Source organism: Echinops telfairi, unplaced genomic scaffold (genome assembly GCF_000313985.2).
Source record: "Echinops telfairi isolate 266 unplaced genomic scaffold, ASM31398v2 ScPeMD7_1713;HRSCAF=2227, whole genome shotgun sequence".
Lineage (NCBI taxonomy): Eukaryota > Metazoa > Chordata > Mammalia > Afrosoricida > Tenrecidae > Echinops > Echinops telfairi.
Window position 1 is genome coordinate 9,761,600 of NW_022105611.1, and position 23,510 is coordinate 9,785,109.

Here is a 23,510-nt window from a genome sequence, read left to right on the forward strand (position 1 = left end):
AATAAAAATAACCAAGACTTTTTACATGTCAGCTTATCCTCAGCTGTAAAAGAAAGAATTTAGGACCTGGGTAGAAAATGTTCTAATAGTTCTGATTTATAAGTCTCTCCGAAAGTTTAATGGCAAATAGGAGACGGCAGTCCATAATCTCCCCAGCGTATGAACTCTCTCCTGTTGGAGCGGAAATTGTTCCCCCGCCAGCAGCTACGAAGCCACTTTGGGCATCCTGTGACCGACACCCCCCCCACTGTACCCCCTCAATTTCCTCCTCCTGGGAAGTGCCACAGTTGAGAGAAACTTCTCCACAGCTTCAGTGCTCACATCCTCCAAAGGCCTTTTGCCAGCTTTGAATTCTGAGGTTAGAAAAGGATATTTGGAAGAGGTAAAGGTCAAGACTAGGGATCCAGCATTGATAAAGGGATCGAGGCATGTGCTCGAGGGACAGCATTAGCAGGCTTAGGGTTCTGTAGCCTGAGATGGGAACATCACCAGGTATTGACTGAGACTTTATTACATTCAAAATGTATAAGAGTACAGTTTCATGGACATTGCCACAAGGGAAGGGAAAATAATTGAATATTTATTGTGCATTTATAAGTTGGGAAGCTACTTCTATCTTCAATTTCCTATCCGATATATAAAACTTGGTTTGATTTTCTTCCAAAACAGACATGCTGTAGATATCTTTTTTACTCAGCAAATCTTGTTTCTCAAAGAGGTTAGTAATTTTCCCAAGGATATGTACATAGGAATTACCTTACCCTGCATCTGAAATCAAGTCTGACTTTATTCAGTAACCCAAGAAAATTATGGATCAGAAATGCAAGAGCATGCCCTATCCAGATCCTAAATTCCTTCTTTCAAAATGAGGGGAAGCTGACATGCAGAGAAGATGTGGTCATATTTTTAAAAATATATTCAACAATGTGGTAAAAAGGGAATTCAAGGAGCTGGAAAGCACAGGTCATACCATTCGCAAACTGCATTCAGGCTCAGTTAGACATACTGAACATTTTCCTAGTCTTGAAAATGGTGACGACCGGGACACTGGCTGTAGTCCTGGAGATCATGAAATAGAATCAACTGTTTCATTTGGTTCTGGGGTCACCTAGGTGCTACAGGGTAAGGAGTGTTATTTGCAGAATAGGCTGAGCTTACCACTTCTCTCTGCCTCACCTTCCTGTTCCTTACGAAGAACACCATTCATTGTCACCGTGCAGGGTGGCGTTCATCCAACATTTTGGTTGTTAACACGGAGAAGACTTCCTCAGGCTATACTAAATAGTGACATTTTATTCTAAAGCTCCTTACAAACCTTTTTTGTCCTTGTTCTCATTAATGAAAAGCTTATTAGCATTTTGCTAATAAGCATTTTGCACTGAGCTTTCCACTTGAATAAAACGAACCGTGATAAATGTAATCACCAATTTTCTGATAAGACGAAACCAAGAAGGTTGAGGCCTTACCCTGACTTCAATATTCTAATTTCCATGGCGTTTCATTGTCCCAAGTGTTACCCAGCAGTTTGCCCCGTAGCCAGTTGTTCCAGCACATTCAAATAAGACGCCGTTCCCCAGGTAGCGGAAGAAAGCTGACTGGAAAAGCAGAGGGCTGGTTTTGACTCCTAGCCTTTGCAACCCTTCCCTGTTTTCCTCAGGCACTTCACCTTTCTAAACGTAGGTGTCCATCAAAGGAGATGATAGCAGAGAGCTCACCAAATTGTTGGGGATAGTAGCCGGAACATACATGCATTGTTGAGGCTGCTGTCACTGATGGTGGTGGTGACCCTGGTTCCAACCGAAAGAAAGCTGTGTGGTCCCGCGCCTGCTCACGAGGGTCGCTCTGTTTGAACCATCGTTGCAGCTGCTGTATCCGTGCATCTACTGAGGGCCTTTCTCTTTTTCTCTGGCCCACTACCCAGTATGATGTCCTTTTGCAAGGGCTGTTCCCTCCTTTTATTATTATTATTACTTTAATCATCTTATTGGGGGCTCTCACAACTCTTGTGACAATCCATACATCAATTGTATCCAACATATTTGTACATATTTTCCATCGATCTTTTCTAGACATTTACTTTCCCTTGAACCCTTGGGATCAGCTCTTTTTTCCCCCTCCCTCCTCTCACCCCACCCCCACCCCAACCCACGTGGCCCGTTGATAGATTGTAGATTGTTAATTATTTTCAAATCTCACACTGACCGCTGTCTCCCTTCCTGTCTGGTTTCTGTTGTTCTTCCCCCTGGATGGGGGTGTGTGGTTATGTGCGATTCATTGCGATAGGTGTCCCCCTCCCTCTCCACCTCTCCCCCACTTCCCCCTACCCTTTTGCTATCTCTATTCCCATTCCTGTTCCTGGGTTCCATGTGTTGTGAGTTTTATCTCTTGCCTATACCTATGTACATGTTCCCGTCTAGTCTAGATTGGGAAGTGGCACTGGGGTCATGATAGTGGGGGTGAGGAGGCCTCCAGGGAACAGAGGTATATTGTGTGACCCATTAGTGCTCTACTGCACCCTGATCTGACTCATCCCCTGCCTGCCACCCCTCTGTGAGGGGATGTTCCATTGTCCACAGATGGGCTCTGGGTCTCTGCTCCAACCCCCCTCCATTCTCACCAATGCATTTTTGTTTGTTTGTTTACTGTTTGTTGTGAATCTTCTGATACCCATTGCCCAATCTTGATGACACCTCATGATCGCACCACTGGTGTGCTTCTTCCATGTGGACTTGTTGCTTCACTGTTGGATGGCCACTTGTTTAACCTTAAGCCTTTAAGACCCCAGACACTGTATCTTTTAATAGCCGGGCACCATCCTCTGTCTTCACCACTTCTGCTTTTGCACCCATTTTGGCTTCAGCAATTGTGTAGGGGGAAGGGGAGGCCTGTTCCCTCTTGATGGCTTGTCCACGGTACAGAAAATGAATGAAGTCTCACCATCCTTGCTACTAGGAGCATTCTGGCTGTATTTCTTCCGAGATAGTTTTGTTTGTTCTTCTGGAAGTCCATGGTGCATTTAATATTCTTTGTCTATACCATAATTCATGTGCATGAATTGTTCTCCAGTCTTCCTTATTAATTTTCCAGCTCTCACATGAATGTGAGGAGATTGAAAATACCATGGCTTGGGTCAGGCACACCTTAGGCCTCAAAGTGATCTATTTGCTCTTTGCCACTTTAGAGAACTCCTGGAGCAGGCTTGTCCAATAGAATACATCATTTAGTTTCTTAACAGCTGCTTTCAAGGGCGTTGATTGTGGACTCAAGTAAAGAGAAATTCTTGACAACTTCAATCTTATTTCCATGTATTATGGTGTTTATTGGTCCAATTGTGAGAATGTTTTTCTTTATCTTGCGTTGTAATAGATACTGATCGTCATCAGTAAATGTTCAAGTCTTCTTGTGAGCAGCAAGCAAGATGCGTTATCACACATTGTTATGGAGCCTACCTCCAATTATGGTGCGACATTTTTCTTTTATGTAATCCAGCTTCTCGAATTTTTACACAGCACACAGATTGAATAAGTGTGGTAAAAGGATCCAACCCTGATGCACAACTTTTCTGGTTTTAGATCATACATTATCCCTTTGTTTTTTTTGAATGCCTGCCTCTGGGTCTACGTCAGGTGCCACGTGAACACATTGAAGTGTTCTGGAATTCCCCTTCTTCTCAAGGTTACCCATGATTCCTTCTGATCTACGCAGTTGAGTGCCTTTATTCAACTTATTAGACTCTCAATAAGTTCAGATTCTCACTAAGTTGAATATATGCTTAGTTCTAGTGCTGTGGCGTTTTTTGTAAGCTAAACAAAATTCTTATTTTTTTCGCAGCCTAGATTAATTTGAAGACCCACTGTGAACACTTGTTCTTATGTGTGTGTTTATATTAAACACTTCTGGAGATAAGATCACTTGAAGAAGAAATAGTTTTTCATTGCTGAAACATCTAGAGAACAACACCTTAGACATTCTTTATTAAACTTAAGACACTAAAGTTCACATGTTCTGTCTCTAGCTGGCTGTCAGATAGTGAGATACCGTGGCATCTAGTCATTGTCACTGAATACATAGAGGGAAACTTATTTTTCATCTTACATAAGCCAGTGGGTCTTTGGCAGGATTCCCATTTAGGTGTTAATACCACTAAGCATATGCAATCAGCTGAAATTAGTCATTCTATTATTTCAAAGCTCTGTCTCCTAATGCGTTTGTGAAAAGCAACTATCTAGGATCTCTTATAAAAGAATGCAGTTTAAAGGGCCATGTGTTTCTGTATTTTTCACCTTAGTCGCTATTTACCTGACATAAAATGAGTGGAGGTATTTCAGATTCCCAGTTAATTTGATGTAGGCAGACAGCAAGATGGACTGAGGGGCTGCCTCAGTTAGACATGGGGTCGCTGCTCTTCTACAGATTGATAGCTGAATCATGCAGAACTCTGACAGACATAATGAGGCAGAATAACATCCCCATTACCCATGTAAGCTCTGTGCTTCAAGTTCGAGTTGACAGAAGCAGCCCACACATTAATCTCCTCTCCTTACTGAGACCCTGTTAAGAGGAAGTTAATAGAATTTAAACTTTTTAAAGGGGTGATGGCGGGGAGAGATACAGGATGATAATGATAAAGGAATGCGATTAGGCATCAAAATCCAAAAGGTTCCAGCTGTCTCCGGAAGGCAGCAATCCTATGAAAGGGTACTGAGGGACGAAGCGTAAAACACTGTCGCAGCCTAGATCCGCTACAGAGGCTGCTGCTGCTCCAGGGGACACCTTGCACATTGTCTTCGATGTGGATGACATGTCTGGAAGTTATACATCCAGGCCACCCACAGAAAAAGTCCACTAATGTTTAACAGCACTTAGTGAAGGGGCCAATAGCTTCGGAGGGAGCAGAGCTGACCCCCAGACTCTAAAAAGCTCATAGACTGAGGGCTAATAACATGAAATGGGACGGGGAGCCAAGACTGAGAACAGGACTCAGCATGTGTCCCCAGTATGGCAAGCAGTTACCCGGCAAGTGCTTACAACCCCGCACAAAAATTATAAGAGATGCCTTCAAAAACAGTGTGGAAAAATTCCATTATCTTCTCATTTTATTTTTCCATGATTTTTTTTTATTCCCCAGCAAATTTATACTTGAATAGATGTATAAATAAAAAAGTAAATGTATTTTATATATGTATGTCTCTGCTCTAAAGAAACGGAATCCCCTTTCTATGGAACCTAGACAGACTGGTTTGGATGCTGACCCCACAGCTAAGCCTTTCACGGTTTGCCAGGTGACAGGAACAACTCCAGGTGTGGTCACTTGACCTGAAACCTCAGTTTATAAAGTCTCGCCCTTGGCCCTCACCACCGCCACTGTGTCGCAGGCGTGGGGCACGGGCGCGGGGGCGCAGGCGAGAGGCACTGTTGCCCTGCTGAAAGTTCCCTGGGAGCAAGCTACTCTCCCAGCCTACCAAGGCCGATGAAAGTATTTCCCGGCTGGAGATGCCAGGGCTTCCAGCACTTACCCTCTGCAGCGCTGGCCCTGCGCAAAAAACGACTTCGTGATGCCCCAAGGACACCCACGCAAGACAGTGGAGATGTCAACTTCCCAAATGGGAAAGCACGGGGCGGCCAAGGTTCACCTTGTTGGAGTGGATATTTTCACAGGCAAAAAGTATGAAGATATTTACCCTTCTACTCACAAGACGGACGTCCCAAATATTAAAGGAAGCGATCATCAATTGATAGACATCCAGGATGGTTACTTTCCCTGCTGACAGAAGCCGGCTAAGTTCGTGAGGATCGTTAAGTTGGCCAGAAGGTAAAGTAGGCAAAGAAATGGAAAGGAAATGCAATGCCGGTGAAGATGCGCAGGCGTCTGTCCTGTGTGCAATGAGTGAAGACGATGCTGTAGCTGTAAAACCCTGCAAGTAAAGGGAATCATCGGCCTGAGCCAACTGCTGAGGTCTGGGTCGGCTGCAGATCTAAAGTTGTCGCCATAGCTCTGGCCTCCACTCGCAACCTCCTTTCCTTGTCACCGTTTTGAAATTGTGCTGGGTTAGTTTTGCCAGGGGACTGGCAATTTAACAAAAGAATCAAGATGTGTCATTCATTTGTTTTCCTTTTTTATTTTAATTTCGTTAACATTCCTGTGCTTTTCAGTGTATGAGTCTAAGAAAAAATAAGGTTGCTTTACCAGATGTGCTTCCTCTGAGCGAATCATTCCTGACTTTTTGTTAAATGACAAATGCACCAGAGCTTCCCCCCCAAAAAAGGCTTGCCTTTGTCCTCAACATCCCCACCCCTGCCAGCCTTTCTACCACTTCATTCTTAAATATGTGTTGGCAACGATTAGTCTCAAGTGTTTTAAAAGAATCTGCAATTTTTAAAAATGGAGGCAAAATTAAAACACATGCACAGAGACAGCCGTGCTAGAGGGGCTAGAGTTGATTATGGGACCCAGGCAGCATTTAAACAAATACTCTAATATGCCTCACCCCACCCCAACAGCATCAAGCCCATCCACCACTGGATTCATTTTGACTCGTGGCAGCTTTATCCAGGGTCCTCAGACTGTGCATCTTCATGGGAGCAGAGAGCTTGTCTCCCACACCTAAGACTAGCTGGTGGTTTCAAGCCACCAACCTGTTTTGTTTCTTTTAATAAATCACTTTGGAGAAAACTGGTAGGACTGAAACTTAAATGGCCAGATGTGACTGCTTCTGGGCAATTAGGTAGGATTCTCAGGTAAGGTGACTTACATTGAATGTTGAGTAATATTTTTGGCGTTAGAAATGAAAGAATAAAATCATGTGCAAAAACCTACAAGTACTTTGCTAATACTACCAGAACTCAGAAGCACCTTCAGGTACTCAGATAAGTCTTGCATAGAGTGGAGAGCATACACTTGAATTTGCATTATCTGAAAGGTCCAGAATGCTCAGTTAAGAGGAATGAGTACTTTGTTCCATTGTACACTTTTTTCACTGTGTTCGGCTGGGTGGCAAGGTCGATTGATTGATGGATATCAATGAAATGACTCATGGAAGTCCCAAGTCCATGGGTCAAAACTCAGGCTGGAGGTCTCTCCTGACGTTTGGAGCTCCAGAGCCTGATGAACCCGGGATCGACTGGTCAGAAAGCAGCAATGGTAAATTAGCCCAAGGTCAGCTTGTAATAGAGCAGTCTGCTGGCTAACGTGCAAAGAACTGGAGGTCAGTCAGATGGAGCACCGGAAACAGGATCCAGACCCAGCAAAAACCAAACACGTTTTTTCACAGCATCCACTTCATATTGGGAGTAGATTACACTCCCAAGGAAACTTTCTTTCAAGTGATGGGCTGCTTATAGCAGAACTTGATTACATTGCGTTAGATCACACTATAGAGGATTAGTATCATATAACTTCCAAACCATGGAGAATCCTGGTCCAGCCCAGTTGACCCCAAATCTTAGCCATCACATTCACCATCAAACAATTCCAGCTTTCCTTGTCTCTGGCAAGGAAATAGAGATGCCATGATCTGCCCCTCAACTATCCTAAGTGCCAGCTCGGTATCAGAAAAAAAAAATGGGGTTGGGATGCTGCTTCAGACAGTGGGGACTTTGTTGCTACCTCTCCTGAGAAGTGGGTTTTCCTATGTTTCACCTTTAGGAACTGAACCGTGCCTTCACCCCGGGGTGGGGCTTCCTCTATCCAGACCTTTCCTTTTCCAGTGTGGACAAAGACAGGCCTTCATATTCCTTCTCACTCATTTCTTCTAATGGCATTCTGTAGCCTTCCCCAGGGGCTAGAGCTCCAAGACTTTGGAGAAAGCATGCCAAGATTGACCTGAGGTGACCTCTTCTACACACAGCCATGGTAGCTTCCAGGGGCTGCATCCTCTTGCCTCCCCTGTCACCGAGTCCAGGAAAGGGCTGTTCTCTGACCTCTTGTACCTGAAACAAGTCTATTTCTCTCTTAGCACTAGCAATAGCCAGTCTATATTACCACGGTTACCTTGTTAAACCTCTTAATAATCTCACGGTTACCTTGTTAAACCTCTTAATAATCTCACACTGTGTGTGTGTTGGTTCTAAACCAATTATCACCAGGGCTATATAGGGAAATGTTTTTACATGCTTTCTCCTTTCTTGCTCTTTTCCTCTCACTTGCATGTGTGTGTGTGTGTGTGTGTGTGTGACGCTACTCTCTTGTCTTTCACCGTTTTCTGCTCTGTACTATATGCCTTTATTTTATCTTTTAACTTATGACCTTTCTGTACAAAGTTTAATTTCAATGTAGTCATGGCGTTTTGTTTTTGCTTTTTTGTAAATCAGGTTAAAGTATAAAGTATCTAAATAGAACCAAAGTTTTCTAGTACTATCATTTTCACATCAATGAAGTAATCATTCTGGAAGGTGTTGGATATCATAGTTCAAGTAGCATTCAATAAGAAACTGAATTACTATCTTCTGGCATAGCATACAAGAACATCTTATGGAGTGGCGAGTTGGTCTGATTATGTCCAATCCTAAAGTGCTTTCGAATGCAGAAGTCAATGAACGTCTAAAAGGAGTGCCATGGAGTGCAGTAGAATTGCTGGTGTTGGTGCACCCTAGGGCACTAACTGATGGCGTCACTTCCTGGTTGACACGTTAGTTGATGGTTAGAGTGGCCTATAACCTCCCTGACCCTTCACAATGCAAGCATTTGAACAGCAACCTCTTACAACCTTCCCTCTCCACTACACCCACCCCTGTGGCTCCCTGCAGCCCCTGCCCTCTCCTATTGACCAAACCAGGGGCCCTCCTCTCCACCCAGTGGCAAGTTCTACAGTCTACCCATCAGCACCCTAACTAGCGGATGAAGGGGAGTGGCAAGTTCCCACAATAAGTGACAAATGATACCAACTGTACTGACACCAGAGTCATGGTATCCCTGCAGCACTGGCACAGTGTCACCACTGCCCTGCCTGCCACTGCCATCAGTACCCTATGGGCCTTGGGCTCCTTGTTGTCCCCTCTGAAAGAGTCAGGGAGTATGGTGCACATCCCATGCATTTCTCTAGTGATCCTGTCTGGAAACAAATGTTTCCAAAAGAACCCATACTCTCAGGTTAACTGGTCTAAGACAGTATCAGCTCTCTCCATAACGATGGCCGCATAGCCATGTTTGACGCAAGAGAACTCCTCTGCACACTTTGAGACTACTCACAGGACTCCAGGCTCTCGCGACCATTGTCCCATTTGGAGCAGTAGCCTTAAGAGTTTCCACGTGGAAGCCCCCTGGGAGCAGGATCTAGACTAAAGGCATTCCCTCTTTTGTCCTTTCCTCGGTTCCATCTGCCTGGACAAGAGAAGGTTCTGTAGGAGAGTCTACCTGCTTTAGATTGTATGATGCTGACTTAACACACTTACTCTTCTCAGTCTAAATGCCTAAATATTTGACTGAAAAGCACATGGACATTATAGAAAGTAGAAACATCCTTGACCTGAGTTGAATTCCAAGTCTGCCATTTCTTGCTGCTCAACTTTAAGCAGGTCAGATTTGACTCATCTAAAAAGTGATACCGTTGGGTTCAACAGTGTCTCCAATTTCTTCCAACTCTCATGAAATATGTTATTATTACAGTTTCATGACTTGCGAAGCAAATAAAATTTGGACTTCCAGATTTCTAGAAATAGCCTCAGCTAGTACACAGTGAGCTTCTAACTTGAAAGTTAGTGGTTTGAACTCACCCACTGCTCCTCGGGAGAAAGAGGAGGCTGTGTACTCTTGGAAAGATTTGAAGTCTCCTGAACCTTAAGGAGCAGTTCTGCTCTGCCTTATAAGGTGACTGTAGGTTGGAGATGACTCGATGGTAGTGAGTTCTTCATAAGCCTATTGTAGCCATCTTACAGGAGAGAGTAGAGCTGTATCTGTAGGCTGCTGAGGCTGTAAATCTTACACTATATATAAAGCCTCATCTTTTTCCCTTGTAGAGGGTGGTGACTTTGAACTGCTGGCCCTGTGGTTAACTATGAGTTGGATTCTCATAGATGGCAGTGAGTTAGGTTTTGAGTTTATAGAGCCTGAACTTACAAGGGAACTTTGGGCCCTCGAGATCTGGCCCTTAGGTGCGGTTGACTTGAGTTATCTCTGCCCACACACTTAGAAACCAATTCAACCCTAAAGGTTCATAATTAGCATGAATGTTCACCTTCCTCCAATACTTTGTTCCACTGTCTGACTCCTACCTGGCCCCAAGAAGCAGTGTCTCCACCAGCACACGAGGTAGTGGTGTGCAGAGAAATCTACACTGAATCACACAGGTGGGCTTTCCAGACTTGAAAGAGATGCTGGCTTCCCGTTGTTTGTATCTTGGACCACTATTCTAAGTGTGGAACTTCCGTTACCACAGATATTTAAGTGATTCTACCAAACCCAACAGTCAAGTCAGATTAAGTGGAGAGGATGTTTGTGTATCTTTAGAATGTACTAAAATATGTCTAGTTCTTTATTTTGTCCACTTGCCAGCTAAGGAAGTTATTTAGGGAGACTATTAAAAAAAAATTAAGAAGAGGAACAGATAGTTGCTGTGTAAAAGTTCTCAAAAGAAGCCAAAATTTTTCACCCTAAGAACCACTTCTGCTTATTACTTACAGTCAATTAAATAAAGGACGACCTTCACCGTTGCTGACAGGTCACGTACCAAAGATCTTAGCCACTTGGGAGGACTCAAAGAAACCAGGCCCTTCCTCCCATCCCTGAAAGAACGTCTAACTTAAGCCTCCGGGATTCATTAATAACCACCCGGAGCCGCACATTAGAACCCAGACCCTCTCGGCCCTCTGCTCCACCACCACGCGTTCCGTTCCTTTCTCCACCTGCTCCTGCAGCTTCTGTCTTGGCTCCTACTTGAGCTGTCATTGGCCTCGTGTTTCTTGGCCTTCTGCTTTTTTTGTTTTTGTTTTTGTTTTTGTTTTTCTTTTCCTTAATCAATAAAACCTTTTTTTTCTTGCGCCTATAGAGTTAAAAATATAAAAAGTATCATCAAAACGAAGTATTGGCCCAATTCTTATCATTGTTTGGAAATTGCTGAGAACTGGGGAATATTTAAAGGCTACCATACACTTGATGGTGCTGTGTGGACAAAAGTTAAACTGCTGAACGATGAGGTGGTGAAACCCAGCAGCCATCCTTAGGAGAGGGATAAATCTGTCTGCTCCTCAAAGCGTTTCCAGCCTCAGAAACCCTGGGCAGGATTGCTATGGGTTGGAATCAACTTCATGATAGTAAGTTTGGGGTTTTTTGGGTCAAGACTTGGAATGCTAATCCTCTCATTGAACCTGGATGTTTTGCGCCATCTGCTGTTGAAATAGCAACTCTTCAACATATCTGAAAATACTGATTTCTTGTATAGAGAAAACAAGTTATAAATTTATAATTTCAAGGACTAGGAAAATTTAAAAGAAATTTTGGTAAATGATGTACAGCATCTAGATTAAGTCCAGGTAAGGAATTAATGTGAACATTAACCATTATAATTACTATTATATCATAAAACAAAGGCGTTCTTACAGAAAAGAAATTAGGAAAGGCATAATAAGGAATCCAACTCTGAAATGAATTAACCTAAAATAATCAAACCGTAAACTGTAACCATAAATTCACACTATCCCCTGAAGTCTCCATTGACCCAAACAACAATCCATAAGCAGTGCTGTTTTAAAGACAGATAGGATGAGATCCGATGGTTGCCAATTCTAAAGTTTGGGAAAGATGCATAAGGAAGCTGTTAGTTCATGACAATAAAGAAGGAAACAAATCATAAAAGTAGGGTAAGGATGACCGTATGATTGGAAGACTGTTGTGCACGTAGAAATTATTATCTTGATGTATGTCTTGCTGTGTATAAGCAAAGGTGGTTACATGGTGCTTTAAAAAATAAGGAATCTAGAGAACTTCATCATAAAAGCAGGCAGTTCAGACACATAGGCCATGAGATAAAAGAAGGATTTCTTTTATAGTCAACTGCTAAAAATATAACCTAAGTATTGCATTATATTTCAAGTTAACAATAGCTAATATGTGTTTTATGCGGATCATTTCATTTGGCTCTGATGACAGTTATTATAACACATAAGTGCATTATTTCACTGTACATATAGGAACTCTGACGCTTAGAGAATTCAGGGTCACAAGGTCACCCAGCCAGTAAGTAGTGCGTTAGGAATTGAGTTTACACTTCTAAATCTCAATTTCTGGTCTTTGAGAATTATGTTTTCATATTACAAGTTGGCCTCTTTTGAGATCTAGGAACGATACTGAAATACCAAATGGCTCTCAGTATGATTTCAGTGGGTTTTGCTGTTTTTATTGTTGTGTTGTTGTTAGGTGCTGTCGAATCCTGGTGCCTCTACCTCGACTTCCTTGCCCGCTTTCTCATTCTCCTGCCTAGACGCTAGGAGAGCCTGTTTCATAGACACCCAGGCAGACCCTGGGGAGTGCATGCTGCAGTTCTCCACTAATGCTCTCTCTTCGTTAGTATTAAAAATAGGGTCACTTTGTGGTCGCCTTAGGGCCCTCAAGTGAGTTCTGATTCATAATGACCTACGTACAACAGAACCGAACACTGCCCAGTCCTACTCCGTCTTCCCAATGGTTGTCCTGTTGGGGCCCGTTGTTGCAGGCAGTGCGTCCATCCATCTTGTCAAGGGCCTTCCAGTCAGGAGGCGCCTTTCTTCTGCCAGATGGCCAAAGGACCAGAGACGAACTCTCAGCGCCTTTGCCCGTCAGGAGTATTCTCGCTATGCCTTTTGCAGGACAGATTTGTTTGTTCTTTGGCAGTCCATGATGTTTTCAATATTCCTCACCAGCACCACAGTTCAAATACATCAGTTCTTGTTCAGTCTTCCTTCACAATGTCCAAATTTTACATGCATCTGAGGAGATCGCACTGTGGCTTGGGTCAGGAATCGCTTAGTCCTCAAAATAATATCCCTGCTTCCCCACACTTTCAAGGGGTCTCCTGCAGCAGATTTATCCAATGCACTGCATCGTTTGATCTTCCATGCACATTGATTGTGGACAAAATCATGGACAACTTCAATCAGGTTGTGAAGCTGATGAAAATGAATGCAGGATCATTTTTCCTCGACATGACTTGTTTCCCTAAACCACCAGGAAGATTCATAGCGACAGCTCTCTTATTCATAAGCCTACCACCATTTTCCACTTTATATCTTTACCATTATCATTCTTGGGATATTGCCTTTTTGCTAGTGTCTTGTTAGTGTCAAGACAGTTCTTGGTATTTGCCTCTGTTTGTGATATGGCCAATGAATCAATTCAACCAGGAATTAAAGAGATGCTCCGTAAAGAATGTGACAGACACTGAGTCTGCTCTGTGCCAAGGGAGGCAAAGTGGCGTTAATCAAACATCACAGACAAATGGAAATCTGTGATAGAGCTGTGAAAACCCACAGCCCAAACTCAATGGCCATCAAGTCCATTGCAACTTACAGTAACTGTAGGGGCGATCTGCTCCCCTGGGGAAGATCAGAGAAAGCCACCTCATGTAGAGATCAGTAGGCGTTGTCTCTGCAGAATGAATGGGTGATTGTCTGTGCTCACAGCCAGGCTGCCAGATCCGCCTGATACAAATGATGCCAGACTAGAATAACATGAATTCTGCCACCCTTTCATTACATTTTTATCATTTATAATCAGGAGATTGATCCAGAAGCATGAACTCCTCCTCCACAGAAGCCAACTGACAGGTTTTCCAATTGCTTACCAGAGAACTGTGGTCTGAGAAAGTTGCTGGGGGGCAAACGGTTACCCACCTCTGCTGCGAACTCCAAGGTGGTTTCCCCTCCACACAATGGCACTTCTGAACAACTGTCCCCAAACTTCCCCAAACTCAGCCAGTGAAACCCACGGGACCCCAACTCCGTGGGACATGCAGGGGGTTGCCATCAACTTGACAGCAGTTGGAGGGAGGGGGTCTCTGTATAACTGTGATTTCCCAAGTCCTACCTGTGATGAGTTACTGCTGCCACCTCATTTCTGTGTGATACAGTGGTTCTGTTTGGCTGCCGCAGACCCTTCCTTGACACTGAGGCTTCCACCTCTCGCCTTCTCTCCTTGCTCCTTCCCTGCCCCTCCCTCACATTTTCCAACATGTTCCTTCTTCCCACTCTGTCCATCGACAACTTCTCCCTCTTTCAGTGTCTATTCCCCAGGCACTCCTTGTCTTTCTCGGCTCCCTCAGTATGCTCCCCTCCCCGGCCACCCTAATGACACATTTGTGTTGTTCATACTTTACAAAGGCATCATACGGAGACTATCCCATTTTATCTCCATGGCAGCTTTGGAGGGCAGACTGAGGAAAGAACATTAATCCTGTTCACAGATGTGTCAGAGGGTGAGTGACTCCCAATTTCATGTTTCTCGGAAGCCCAGGAGTCCTGAACTGCAACCAGGATGCACAAAGCCTTCTCACCACTAGACCATCCTGCCTCAGCAGAAAGGTCACACACACCACGGGCAGGCCCTTTGCTGTGACTGACACGGGAGTCTTGCCCTGTCCAGTCTTTATTTCTCGTGGATAGTAAGTCTAGACAAGAGGCACATCTTGAGTGTTTTCTGATTGCTCATCCATCACATGAGTAAAAACAGTCTCCGTCTCATCTGATGAATTGCTACTGGGCACTGGACTTGACCTTGGACTGAATCACTTAAAAAAAGTGATCTTCATTTATGTTTACCTTGCCTGTCTGTGGCAGGAGATGGTGGGGCCGGGGAGAGCAGAGAGTAGAGAGCATTGCTCTGTCGTTGGTCAGCCTCCATTAGATTACATCCCTGGAGACATCGGTTTCTATATAGCTAGCTTTTTTTCCCCCTGCCTATATCGTTAATTCCTCAGAAATCCTTATATTCCATTATTATTTCTGTTGACTTCCTTATAGGGCAGTTTTAAGAAAGAAGAAATCCAGATTCTATGCCCCAGGTCAGATGCAACCTTTTTTTGCCAGAAAATGGAACCAAGATCTTTTTTTTTTAACAGTTTTATTGGCATATAATTCACATAGTGTACAATTCAGTCACATCAAGATTTTTACAGTCATCCATCATCCCAGTCAGTTTTATAACATTTCCTTCAATCCTATTCTCATCGTTATTAGCCCTCCATGTCCCCCAGCCTCCCTGCCATGCCATGCCCTCAAGAGACCCTCAGTCCAGTGCCTGTGTCTGCAGATTTGCCTTGCCTGGATTTCACATGCAGACAAACGTTAAAAACCAAGCCAAAATAACCTAACCAGAATAACAGAGTAGAACAGGGCAAGCCTCAGTGATCTTTTATTTACCCTCCCTGCTGACTTTCAATCGTGGGAAATGTTCACTCCACTAGGTAGGCTTTTAAGACGTCAGTCAGTAACCTGTAGCTGAGTGGTCACAGTTGATAAAGGCTCTTGCTTGGCACATGGAGAATCAGACTGCTCAAGGGAAATTGTGCAAGAGACAGCACCATCCATCATTCATGCACTTGAACCTTGACTCCATTGATTAACAACTTATTCAAGCTCTCATTCAATTAGGCACTTCTTGAATGTGCAGTGTGGGACATGCACTGTGCTGGAACCCCCAGAAAATTAATATGAGAAAGGCTTACTTCCTTCCCACGATGAGCTCACCATCTAGTAGAGCAACAGAAAGTGAACAATTGCAACATTTCAGGGAACTGAGTTCCATCCATGCTCTTCCAGAGAAGAACAAGCAGTTGATTTGGGTATGGCATTCGCCAGCAGAGCCATTGTGGTATAATGCTAACCACAAGGTCAGAAGTTCAAAACCACTAGCCACCCAGAAGAGAAACTACAAGGTTCTCTATTCCCATGAAGAGTTACAGTCTGACACCCACAGGGGCAGTTCTACCATGTCCTACTGGGTCACTCTGAGTCGGCATGGATTCGATGGCAATGAGTTTGGTCTGTTTTTCAGGTTTCAGTGATTTTTATTTAGTGGCTACCAAACCTAAGGACTGAAAGAACAGTTCTTTGTACTTAGGAAGTTCCTTGCTCGCATGCCCTGGTGTAAAGAGGAAAATGTCTGCTTCAAAACACAGGTTATAGGTTACATGGGAATGTAGAAGGGACCATGCTCTTCACCACCTATACATTTTTGGAAAATAGAGAACTCTCTTGTGGTTGAGCATCAATTATGAACATTGATGGGAAATTATATATCATCCTCCATGTTTCATGAAGTAAATGATGAAAACATCCCTTCACTTTGTGCTTTCCCTACGGCCTGAGCCCCATGTTTTCCTTCAAGCTCTATTCCTTTGTATGGAAGCCTAGTATAATTTGTAGATCATGATTTATTGGTTTATCTTTACCTTTGTATGGAAGCCTAGTATAATTTGTAGATCATAATTTATTGGTTTATCTTTACCTTCCTTTAAGTCCTGACTCCAAAATATACTATATGCCTTAGCCTGAGCTGTTATTGAATCACTCTGAGCCCCTGTTTCTTCAATCTCTAAAGTCAGGGTTGTTATACATGTCATAGGATTTTTCAGGGAGTGTGATATGGAAATATCCCAGCACAATTCTTAAAATATTCTCAGTAGATGTTCATTCCCTCCATCTCTCTCGCTAAACCCAATCTGCTCCTTTTTGTTCCTGATGCGCTAGAATGGTGGTTCTAACCTTCCTCATGCCGCGACCCTTTAATACAGGTCCTCAGGTTGTGGTGACCCCAACCATAACATTATTTTCATTGCTACTTCATAACTGTAATTTTGCTACTGTTATAAATAGCAATGTAAATAACTGATATGCAGAATGTATACAAATGAACATAATTAAAACATAGTGATTAATCACAAAATAATATATAATTATATATTGGGAAATATTTATGTGTTTTCTTATGGTCTTAGGAAACCCTTGTGAAAGGGTCATTTGACCTCCAAAGGGGTCGCGACCCACAGGTTGAGAACCACTTTGCTAGAATGTCTTCACCTACACTTCCCCATAAACAACCACCATGGATAAGACCTTCTCTCACCATCTGTTTTACAAACAGTGTTTGTGTATCTCTCTTGTGCCCTTAGGGAGGTAGAGTCAGTAATGTGGAAGCCAAAACACAGCGCAAGATAGAGAAACAAATGAAGAAGAGGTATTATGCACTTTTTAGAAAGAGACTCAAAAAGTTCCAACACCCTTCTAGATGCAAAGAAATGGATTGATTGCTTGCAGACTTGCAGGAATAGTAGCAGGTGTAAACAAATACTTTGTGATAGAGTATCATTTTATGATCCCATCTTATTTACATATCAGGTTGGAAGTCATAGGCTATGTTCAAGTGTACTTACTCACATACATGAATATACATTCACTTCTTCTAAACCCCTGGGGACCCCAGTGATAACCTTTACTTAAAAGTGTGTTTAGGAAACTAGCATGTGGGTGCAGAGTCATGCGGTAGAGACAAGGCAGGACTCCAACAGCTCTCCAGGTCAGTGGCCCACCTGGGGCCACCCTTGGAGGCAGACCCAGAGTCCCAGCAAGGAGGAAGGCAATGGGATACAGAGGAAGGAGAAGTTCCCAATGTCTCCCTTCCTAAAAGGCCACACCCCCAAAGAGGCCCCATCAGTCTGTGATCTCATTGATAGGTTGTAATCCATCCCAACACTTTCACAAAGGTAGAATTTGACATACAATGTAACTGCCACACCAGTTTTCTCTCCACTTATTTTGTTCAGTAGAGGAGATATGAACACTGGCCACCACTCTTTGGTATAGTTGTATGCATTCATGGAAGCAGCAAAGTCTTCTCTAGCTGCCTAGGGCTGGGTATGAATACTGCTATTATCACTTCTAACTTGTTGATCTTTGGTTAATTGTTTAATCTTGCCAGGCTTCAAGTTTTTCATCTTTAAATGAAGATGGTAATATGTCACTTATAGGGATATCTTATAGATTAAATATCCTTAGCTCATAATGTTGTGATTAATTACACATTGTTAGAATGAAAAAGTTGAAAACAAAGAAAATGAACTGTATATGAAAAATAAGCACTTGGTGATTGAAACAAAGCTGAAGATTGCATAGTAGAATGTTACAAAACCAATGACTTATTGATTGCCAATATTTTTTTCACCAACATAAATAGTGACTATACACATGGGCCTTGTCAGAGGGCATATAGGAATCAAGTGCGAAGAGATGGAAGAGCTCACTATCATCAATCCGAACAAGGCCAGTGGAAATGTGAAACAAACCAGTAATTACTAACATGCAGTTCAACTTGAAGCTGAAATAAATTAAAACCAAGTTCATGAAAGCCAAAGTACAAACGTGAATATATCCAACCTGAATTTAAATACCATATCAAGATTTGATGCATTGAGCACTAGTGCCCAAAGACTAGATGAAATATGGAATGACATCAAGGACATACTCCATGGAGAAAAACAAATGTCTTTAAAGAAAGAAGAGGCCAGAATGGATGTTTCTGCATCTTGCTCTTGAATGTAGAGTAGCTAAAGCAAATGGGAGAAATGACGAAGTAAGAGAACTGAACAAAACATTTCAAAGGGCATCTCAAAAAGACAAAGTAAAAATGTATCATAAAATAAGCAAAGGTCTGGGATTAGAAAACCAAAAGGGAAATATACACCTGTAATTTCCCAAGTTCAAATAACTGACAACAATTTCAAGGTCTTGTACCACTCTAATGGCAGTCAGTAGTTATCTTGAGAGGGAAATGCATGGCATAGAGAAAAAGAATAAATAAAACTTTAGATTTATTTATAATCAAATTAATTAAAAATTCGTAAGTAAATAAAATTAATTGATTAGTGTTTGTTTAGTCATGCTGTGTACTTTTAAAAATGTTTCAAAGTGCAACTTCTTAAAATGAGGTGTGGAGAGTTCATTGTGATAGTTATATAATCTGGTGTCAATTTGAGGATTAAGAGTGAAGGAGTGGAGCTAGCCTGTCAATCAGGTGATAGCCAATGAGGCTTCTGTGTAGGCATGGCCTTCTCGTAAGGATTCCGGGAACTCCTATTTTTCCTCCCTGGAGATGAGAGACACACTCTCTCTCTGCTCACACCCTGAGAGACATCCTTGTGGAGAAGACATATGGAGAGAGGCGGATGGAGCCAGACCTCTGGAGCTGGAGAAACCATGTGGAAAGCCCTGCTTACAATGCCACTGGATCCACAAGACTTCCCACCCACCAGTCTGTGATCTTCCTGCATTCAGTGTCATTGCATGTGTTTCTGACATGGAAGAGGACTTTATAGACTAATGCCATGCATATGGGCTAATATAGGACTTATGAACTTGATCTGGATGAGGCTGGGATGTTTCCTCAATATTCAATTGCTCTTGTATATAAAGTACTTTCTTACACATGTGTCTCCCTGGATTTGTTTCTCTAGTCTACCCAGACTATCAATTCACTAAGGTCATTTTTCCATGACAAAATTCTGATGCTACTATCATACTGAAATATCTGAAAATAAGAAAAATCCTTAGTCTCATTGGGAGCCTTCAGATAACTATTGTAATTTTTTTTATTATACAAAAATGGGTAAATTCTGAACACATAAAAATAATAATATTGAAACATAAATTGGGCTACCATTGGAGATTGTATGAAGCAGTTGTTTAATTATAATGGTTAAATATATGTAATGATATTGGAAAATGTTAATAATGAACTGTTAAGTTAATTAAACAGGGTAAAAAACAATTAAGCCCCGAGTAGAAATTCTGAAGTATTTCATGGACAAAATATGGAGCTGTATGCACAGCATCAAAAGAACATGGAAGGAACACCCAGAGTCACCAAAAAGAAGTGGTCCATTTTCAGCCATTGCAGGAGGGAGCACGTGATCAGGCACTCACGGTATTAAAGGAAGAATAATAGACTGTACCAAAGGCACTTGTGGAAAAGGAGGCTCCAGGATTAAAGAAATATCAGTTTAGATGTTTCAACAAACATGCAACAGAGGTGGCGACTCACCTATTACTCACCTTTGACAGACTGCTCCCTGACCAATCAACTGGAAGAGCTCCATAGTGCCCATTTGAAGCAACAGGATCCAACAGAATGAAAAAATGATTGGTCTATGTCAATATCATATCAAAGTTTAATGTTGCTGAAGATAAAATTTATTGGAGCATTACATCAGCAACAACTCGCTGCCATCAAGTCAATTCTGACTCAGGTTGGCCCAATAGAACGCAGTACAACTGCCCTGTGGGTTCCAAGACTGTAACTCCTTCGAGGAATAGAAAGCCTCGCCTTTCCCCCATGGAGCAGCTGGTGGTTTCAAACTGCGAACCTCATAGTTAGCAATCCAACACATAAACCACTACACCACCAGGGCTCCTTCATTACATTGACAAGGAAGTACCAAAAATTTAAGCCAAAGTCAGAAGACATCATGGAATGAGGGATATCATTGCTAATGAAAGATAGATCTTGGCTGAAAGTAGAGGATACAACAAGGAAATGTACCTGGTTTTTATTAACTTTGTGGGGCTTAATAAATTATAAATAGCATTGCAATGAGTGGGACTTTCAGAACACTTAATTGTGCTCATACAGAAACTCTATATAGACCAGAAGCAGTAGTTTGAACAAAACACGGGAATAATGTATAAAAGCTTATTTTTCCCCCTCACATTTTGTTTCTCTTTTTTTAATCATTTTATTGGGGGCTCATACAACTCTTATCACAATCCATACATACATCAATTGTGTAAAGCGCATTTGTACATTCATTACTCTCAACGTTCTCAAAACATTTGCTTTTCACTTAAGTCCTTGGCATCAGCTCCTCATTTTCCCCCCTCCCTCCCGCTACCCCCTCCCTCATGAACCCTTGATAATCTACAAATTATTATTTTGTCATATCTTACACTGTCCGACGTCTCCCTTCACCCACTTCTCTGCTGTCCTCCCCCAGGGAGAAGGTTATATGTAGATCTTTGTAATCGGTTCCCCCTTTCTCCCTCACCTTCCCTCCACCCTCCCGGTATCACCACTCTCACCCCTGGTCCTGAAGGGATCATCTGTCCTGGATTCCCTGTGTTCCCAGTTCCTATCTGTACCAGTGTACATCCTCTGGTCTAGCCAGATTTGTAAAGTAGAATTGGGATCATGATAGTGGGGGCGTGGGGGCGTGGAGGGGGAGCAAGCATTTAGGATTTGGAAGAGAGTTGTATGTTTTATCGTTGCTCCACTGCACCCTGACTGGCTCATCTCCTCCTATGACCCTTCTATGAGGGGATGTTCAGTTGCCTACAGATGGGTCTTGAGTCCCCACTCCAGTACTCCCCCTCATTCACAATGATTTGATTTTTTGTTCTTTGATGCCTGATACCTGATTCCTTCGATACCTCGTGATCACACAGGCTGGTGTGCTTCTTCCATGTGGGCTTTGTTGCTTCTGAGCTAGACGGCTGCTATTTTACCTTCAAGCCTTTAAGACCCCAGATGCTATATCTTTTGATAGCCGAGCACCATCATATTTCTTCACCACTTGTACTTATGCACCCATTGGTCCTCAGCGATCGTATCAGGAAGGTATTTTTGTAGGATCTCTTTTGCTTAGAAGAGAAATTATCATGGAGAATAAGAAGTGATGAGACTAGCTAGCTGGTGAGAATGGTGTTAGATGTCAAGAATCACCGGGCTCTCTCTGTGCTGTTGATCCTGCGACATTGCAATCTTCCTTTTATCAAAACCAACTCAGAATAAACTCTACACACAGAGAGGTAGATATCTCTTATGTTTTCTTCCACAGTGATTCACTGAGCACATCCTTTATGCCAGGTACTTTACTAGATATTGCAAACACCAACCGTAGGAAAAAGTAAGCTCAAATTTATTAAGCACTTTTTTTAACAGTTTGAATGGCACATGTCAGACAATTCAGTAGTTCAATCATATCAAGAAGAGTTGTACAGTCGTCACCACAATCAATTTTAGAACATTATCTTCTTCTTTATACTCCTGGTTATTCATGTAATTACTTTTTCCTATTGTGGCAAAAATATGCATAACAGAACATTCTTCCATTCAACAACTTCTACATATATAATTCAGTGCCACTCATTATACTCTTTGTGTTGTACAACCATTATTAATATCCTTTTCTAAATTGTTTCACCACCATTGAAATAAACCCAAGGTCCCCTAGGCAAAAACTCTCCCTGGTAACCATGGTAACCATAGGTCAAGTTTTGTTTTAGTGGTGTTCTTGATATTATATTCACATATCATATACTTCTGTAGTAAACCACTTTTTTAAAGGGTTACATATACATCATCACAATCAGTTCTAGGTCTTCCTCCCACTTAAGCACTTTTTAAATTCAAAGAGTGAGCAAGTTGTTCAAGGATCAGAGTCAAGTGGAAAAACAAGCTTCTCAATAAGTTATTATTGCTGTATAAGATTGCAGACTTAGCACGTTGGCTTGTAAGTACAGTATACTATACCACAGAAGGCAAACACTCCTAGAAGGCAAAAACTGCCTTCTTTGTGGTGTATTCCTAATTCAGTGCTCCATCCTTCAGCGTATGAGCCTGGTGCTATGAGTCCTAGAAAGAGTGTATGTTTGAGTTAAGGAGAACAAGTACCATTTTTAAAGAGCCCTAAAAATGAAGAGAAGCTTCCCTGTCCTACAAAGGAAAAGAAACCAGCTACAGGCAGAAGGAACTGCACAAGCAAACACCAGAGAGGCAGAGTCCTCTGCTTGAGAAAGGGCTAGCTACTCCGGGAAGGGGAAGTGGTGTCATGATGCCTGGAATTGAGAGTGTTTTTGAAGGTGTGCCATAAAATCAGGCTCTGGTTATTTGTTCAGCAAATATAATGCTGGTGATTCTTCTAAATTCACTTTGTGCTCATGCCAATGTCCAAAGTTGAGCTCCAGATTTCACCAAGGCTAAGAAAGTCGTTAATGAGTAACCGTAAGCGTGCCATATCCAAGGTTTTGAACCAACTTCCTCTTCTTAAGACTCAAGTCTCTGTAGAAAAAGCAGATGAGTAAAGAAACAATTTCTCAATTGTAAGCCAGTGTGTGAAGCAATAAGCTTCTACTTTTTTTTCCCCCTTGATTGGGGTGGGGGTGGGGGGTGAGGGGGAGCAGGAGAATCAGAGAATCCATCAGGGCTCAACTAATTGTGATATAATGCTTTCACTGGAATTAGCATAAAATAAAATTTGGCACAAATAAGCTAGAGTCAATTGTACAAGCCAACACCTACAATAACCCCAGAGAAGAGAAGAGTATTTCTTTTAAGAGAAGAAGTTTTAGGGGTTCAACTGAAGCTAAAGGTTATTGGGTGTTTGTATGTTTTTAATACATTATGTCTGAAACTGCATTTAACTCAAAGTAATTAGCCATGTGCTCTTATTAGTGCTTTGTCTTTGTGTTTCTTTCAAAGTGTATAGATGTCTCAAATGTGTAGAAACTTCTGAAATTCTGTTAGCAATGTTTATAGGGAGACTTCAGAAAAGGATGTG

General features: G+C 42.3%; 1 protein-coding gene and 1 pseudogene across 17 annotated transcripts in view; both read left to right on the forward strand.

The window, feature by feature from the left end:
• Positions 1 to 23,510, forward strand: part of DLG2 (discs large MAGUK scaffold protein 2) — a 1,827,487-nt gene that overhangs the window by 1,394,691 nt on the left and 409,286 nt on the right. The window lies entirely within an intron of this gene.
• On the forward strand, positions 4,391 to 5,925 carry LOC123522042 (annotated as a pseudogene).